Genomic DNA, 6,353 nt, shown 5'->3' with positions numbered 1-6,353 from the left:
TTTTTTTTTTTTTTTTAGGAGTTTGTAAGGACGGCCTGGCTCCCTTTAAATTTTTGTCATCTTTCCTAGAAACCCTTACCACGTATTTAACTTTTTATATGTTTGTTAACAGTTGGATAAAGATTCTTCTAGTGAGTATCTCATTCCAAAAATTGTTTACATAATGAGTAATGTGATAAATATTGTTTACTAGACCATAGGTCTTATTAAAAAGTCTCAGAGGAGGAAGAGACTTTACAGATAGTTTAATTTAACTCCTTTATTTTATAGATGAGAAATTTTAGGCCCAAAGAGGGAAGGTGACTTTATAAGGTCATAAAGTTCTGGCAGATCCAGAACTAAATAAAATCTTTCACCTACTAGCTTGTACTTTAAGTATACTATACCATAGAGCTGGCTCATTAGAGGTATAGTTAAGGGGAAATCCAGGTAGATCTTATGTAACAGACTAAGACATGTTATGCTTACTTGTTAGTCCTTAACATTTTAAAAGATTTTTGTTGCTTCTTTAGAGTTCAGGTTGAGTGACATTAACAATTCAGTCATTTTACTAAATCAATAGCCCTCACCTCAATCTGAGATCAGGGAAATATTGATCACCTCACAGTTGGAAAATCTTCTCTTCTACATAGCCCTTACAGAACCGAAGATGGAACACATCCCAGAGTGGGTTGTACATATACACCTTGGTATAATTCTGCCATTTTAGTTGGTGAAGTGTTTGGTTTCTCAGAGATCAATCCATATCCTTAAAGGTAACCTGGAAACTCTTCCTTCAGTTCCCTCCAGTTTGTTTTCAGTAATTTGATACCAGTTTTCCCAAAAGTGAACACACTATCCTGGGAACTATCTCTCAATCACATGAGAAGGATTGCTGCAGCACACACTGTCCATTGACACTGGGACTAACAGTTAGCTACAAGTCACTTTCAGCTTTTCAGTTCTTAGGGATTGGAGAAGGCCCAATTGTATTTCTTCAAAAAGACAATATTTCTTATATGATATGAGGAGCCACATTTTAACTTTGTTTAAAAATTGTTTCATTTCTAGTGTGATTTTAAATGCTCTGATTGGATCAGGGGCAGGGAAGGCAAAGACTCTTTTAGGAAATAAGCACATTGTGTAAGAGGTATGTAGCAGGTTAGAAATGCTTAAATCACATAGACTGGCAAAGAAATTCCACTCAATGGCTATATCTGATAGGGCGAGAGAAGGAGTCAGTAACAGAAGTGTTGTTGCCAAGGAAACCATCTCCTCACTGGAAAGAGCACATCATGGGGTTTACTGAAAACTCAGGGAGTCTGTGGCCTTATTTTCTCTGTTTTTCTGGTTTGCCATGAATTGAAGTACAAGAAAGGGTGATAGAGTTAGCTGGATACTAAACCACAGAATAGAAGTAGCATTCAACCACAGTTTCTCCTTGGAGGCTGGATAGAGGTAGCAGCAGCAAGTGAATTAGTATCTTCTCTCAGATATACTGTGAACAGAGTAAAGGGCTTCCATGCTACCTTGGATCCTGAAGTATTCATAGGAAAGCTGAAGCTGTCAAAATTGCAGATGTAGCAAACTTTAGAGAAAATATGGGAGAGTCTAGGATTTTTTGATAATACAAGCACCGAAGGTGAAATAAATTAGGGATTTTCCTTAATGCAGAAGAGGAAAGCCATGGCTTAGATAATAGTGGTGGATAGCTATTGATGTTAGCATTTGTTTTTGTTTTTTTTTTTCTTTTTGGAGGGCAATTGGGGTTAAGTAACTTGCCCAAGGTTACAAGGCTAGTATTTTTGTGTGTGGGTGTTAAGTGTCTGAGGCCTGAAACGAACTCAGGTCCTCCTGATTCTGGGCCGGTGCTCTTACTGCGCCACCTAGCCACCCCTGATGTTAGCATTTGTAATAAGGATTCATTTATTTTAAAAGTGTTCTATCTTAACATAAAACTTTTCCTAAAATGTTAGACATTTTGGTTATGAAGTCAGATGTATATAAAGTACTTTCTTGGGATTCCAACAGCTCTCTCTTGGACTCCCCAGAAAGAGAAGGCTTTTCATTCCCCTCTCCAGACATTCGGGAGTCTGGGTGTTAATTGGCAATGGGAGGTGTATCCTATGCTTCTTGGAGGAAGGGATGAATTCTGACATCATGCTGGAACCCAAAAACCCAAGCCAACATGTGAACCTTGAGTTGTTGTCCAGATAGTGCCAACTGATGTAAAAGTAAAACCTGTTCATCAGTCCTGCAAATCTCTATAGAGCCTTTACTTTCTGGGAGAATATTATAAAGGTGGTAGGTGCCATATGTTTTTGTATCTCTTTATGGACTTCTAGTAGTTCTTTTGAGTGCCTAATTTGTATTCTGTGTCTTTTTAATGAGCTCTTGTGAACCATTTGTGATAGGTTACTAATTTCAAATGATAAATATTTGTCAGTGCACGCTTGAGTCTTTTGTTTCTTAAGCTTTTCTTCTGTGGTGGAGGAAATTAATGTCTTTTACCTGTTTGTACTTTGTACATTGAATAACTTTTCTAGAAGGAACATCTGTCAATTTCTTTTAAAAAGCCCCCAAATGATCTCTTGATCAAATCTTTTATCTCTTGAGAGAAAAGCCTTTGTTTGGAATCTTTGATTATGCATGCTTCTCACATAGAATATGGACATGCATGGGTAACTTTTGTTTTTTGTCAACAGTTATTCTTCATGGAAAGGTATGAAAAAAAAATCAAAGATTTTAAACAAAGGTGCAGTCCTGGGTAAGCTTATCAAGCTGATCTAAGAATTCTACTGATTACCATTATACTTCAAAACAAAAACCAAAAAACCTCAACAGCAGTCAACTCTTATAAGTAACCAAACAAAAAAGGTTGAGAGGACTATGAACAAATAAAATATTATTTTTTCAAGATAAATATATATATATTTGTCACTGTATAAGGTAGTTGAGATTAATTTTCTTTTTTATTAAGGAAGATTCAATTCTGTTGTTTGGTGGGGAAAGAGGGAAGAGAAAAACAGGTATTTCCAGAAATGATTGTGAGCTAAAAATAAAAGGTATCAATATAATATTTTTTAATAGCAATGGCAAACATCAAAACATGTTTCTACTTAGTTGAACATTGAATATCAATAAACTTCTATGTTTTATTAAATTGAAAAAAGATAAATGTGTATGTCTGTATGTATATATATATTCCTTTTAGCAAACTATAGTTTGTATTTTATGATTTTGTATATGAATTTATTTTTTGTGGATGTTTATTAGGTTTTTAGTAAAAACATTTTTTCAAAGTGAAATGTCTTATCATGGTAGATTCAGACACCTATATTTTATTTCTTTGTATTGCTTTACATAATAGTTTCCATGAGTCTATATATCTACAGCTTTTTATATACATTGCTATCTTCAACTCATCCACACTGATACCCCAACATTGGGGAGAATAATAAAAATTGATTATATTAGGATCCACTTTCACCTCACAACTCTTAATTCTTTCATCATTGTTGGCTTTCTACAGTTGAATAGTAACAAGGATATTCCTCTCAGACTGGTCATCAGATCCCAGCCCCTCGTATCAAAGCAACACATCACTAATCCAACCCTTTCAGTTAGATGAGGAAAACAACATACAAAATAGGGAAGTGATTTTCCCAAGGTCATAAAATCAGTAGGAAATAGAGTGTTATAGTTGAATAACTGTAAATAGGTCAGTTTAGGTAGATTGTAGAATGTGTGGAGAAGAATAAAGTGTAAGAAAACTAGAAAGGTGGGAGGGGTACAAGTTGTAAAGGATTTTAAATGTCCAATAGAGTACTTTATATTTGATTTAAGAGGTAACAGTGAATCATTGGAGCTCAGCATTTGAGTGAAGAATGAGTATAGTGGGAAGATAGTTTGAGATCACAAAAGAGGCAGTAGGAGATGCATGATTATAGCTTAAGAGCAAGACTGGGCTAAATATATAGATCTGGACATCCTCTACATAGAATTGATAATTGAACCCATGGGAACTGTTGAGATCTGAACTTTGTTGGATTGCTTCTTACACAACAGGCATACTCTTGTTCCTGGAGCCTTTCCACTAATTAAAGCTTGTACTGCACTGCCAAGATAGAGAACTTTAGTGAATATCGAATACTTTAAATCTTCAACAACAACAAAATTATAATTCTGGAATTATTAAAATTTATTACAAACTTGAGATGGTTATTGTATTGTTTTTTAAATGTTTAACAAATCCTTTTGAATGGTGAAAATTCAATTGCACCAGAACTAAATGGCTAGAACACAATGTTTATTCAAACTCTATAACCATATAGACTGAGAACAAAGTAAATTTTTCCTTAACCATTTGGATAATTGTGCTTCCTACTTTGCCTGTAGGGAGCCAGTCTATTGAAACACTCTCTATGAAAAATTATTTTGAATGCTTTTTTCCACTGTGAAATTTTTTAACCTCATTTTTGGGTCCAGATAAAAAGCGTGGGCCATTTTAAAAATATTTCTTTAGTATTTCACGCATGGTCTAAAACTTGCTTCTGAGGAATCTTTGGCAATACTGAAAATAGTTTGTCTGGTATGTCATTTTCAGCCTCATCAGTAATGCTGCTACAGGGGATTTTCTGGCCATATTGTGTTTATGCCAGAAAATAACACTTTTTCTTTCTCTCTAGAGAATACCTAAACAATACTTTACAGTGAACTGACAGAGTGCATATAAGCACAGGATTGGCTACATTGAACCACAGAGTGAAGCAACATAATGTCACTATAACAACTGGAAAACACCTGCAGCTGTTGAAATGATTGGTGGTATGCAATTAGAGACTGGTTGGCACAGCCATAGCCCAAGTCACATGCTGTATTCATGTGTAAGGCAGAATCAGAACAGGTGCACAGACTTCAAAAACTGAAAATTATAATAATTCCAGGTTTGCCTTTATGTGGATACTAGATGGATGCTAAAGAACATAGATAATTTCAATTATTTGAATGACACAAATTCTAGGCAGAAGCATCATCTTTGTGAAGAAGTTTGGTATTATAGTAGAAAAAATTCTGTACTTGGAATCAGAAGTCTATATTTGAATTATAGCTCTGACCCTTCCTGTCATTGTGACTTTGGACACATTATTTCACCTCTCTGGGTCACTCTTTCCTCATCTATTAAATGAAGGGGTTGAACTAGATCACCTCTAAGCTATTTTTCAAGTCTAAGATTCTGTAATTCAGTGAAGGCTGATATTGTACCACCCCAGAGAAGATCGAAGGAAGGGAATATGAAAAACTAGGAGGAGGAGGTGAAGAGGAATGCATTCCAGTCATGAAGAAAAGTGCCACATCTCTGTGGACTTTGTGTTGGAGGCTGATGAATAAAGTTATGGGGACAGTAGACAGTACTTAGCAGTTTAGATTTGGGAGGAAATACTGGCCTATTCAGATTTACATCACATACTGACTTTTTCTCATGCTTACCACTAACTATAGGATGAATTAAGATGATTTGCAAAGTTTGTGGGATTTTAATTTTCAGATTTGTGTGCAAATTCATCTACAATTGTAGAGATGGGAGATAGAATGTTATCTATCCGTTACAGCAGTAGTGTCAAACTCATGAAAATGGGGGCCAGTAAATCATAGGTAGGGATCCCTACTGGCTGTATATTGACTTAGGAAGCCACATATTAACATTGTGTATATTTTATTGTATTTTTATTTATTTTGTTAATTATTTCCTAATTACATTTTTTTTCCTTTTTTGGGGGGTGGGAGAGCAGTTGGGGTTAAGTGACTTGCCCAAAGTCACACGGCTAGTAATTGTGTCAAGTATCTGAGGCCGAATTTGAACTCAGGTCCTCCTGACTCCAAGGCTGGTGCTCTATTCACTGCGCTACCTAGCCGCAACACCAATTACTTTTTAATCTGATTCTGGCTGCATGTTTGGTACTTCTGGGGGTACAACATACGTTGGCCAGTTTGACTGAAACTTCAGAGTAGGATAGCAATATGCAACAAACCTGGGAAGTTTGACTGGAGTCAGATTTTGAAGGGCTTTAACTATCAAACAGAAGATTTTGTTGTCCTAAAGATAAGAAAAAACTTTTTAAGCACGGGAGTAATGACGATGATGCTGCTGCTACTGCTAGCTAATATTCTTATAGTGCTATGTGTCCAGCACTGGGCTAAACATTTTTACAATCATTATCTCATGATTAATTTGGCAGCTGTGTGGAAAGATGGATTGGAGATGAGAAACTGGAGTTAGGGGAACCAAGAAGGCTACTGTAATAGTCCAGATAAGATATAATAAAGGGTCATGAGGTGAAGAGAGCCTGAAAGTGACCACTAGAGACAGATAA

The 6,353-nt window shown here is 35.8% G+C and overlaps 1 protein-coding gene across 5 annotated transcripts in view; it reads left to right on the top strand.

Moving 5' to 3' along the window:
• LOC138146881 (immunoglobulin-binding protein 1-like) overlaps positions 1-6,353 on the top strand; it is an 89,270-nt gene that overhangs the window by 15,923 nt on the left and 66,994 nt on the right. Inside the window, exon 2 of one of the 5 annotated variants that reach the window (XM_069069032.1) lies at positions 19-131. The exons of the other annotated variants lie outside the window; for them this stretch is intronic. The gene's annotated coding sequence lies outside the window, so the exon portion shown is untranslated. The remainder of the gene's footprint in view (positions 1-18; positions 132-6,353) is intronic. 5 annotated transcript variants of the gene reach the window in all.

This window comes from Petaurus breviceps, unplaced genomic scaffold (assembly GCF_028583685.1).
Source record: "Petaurus breviceps papuanus isolate PSGF00001 unplaced genomic scaffold, PetGlider_PUasm1.0 90775, whole genome shotgun sequence".
NCBI classification, from domain to species: Eukaryota; Metazoa; Chordata; class Mammalia; order Diprotodontia; family Petauridae; genus Petaurus; species Petaurus breviceps.
This window is presented reverse-complemented; position numbering and strand designations above follow the sequence as displayed.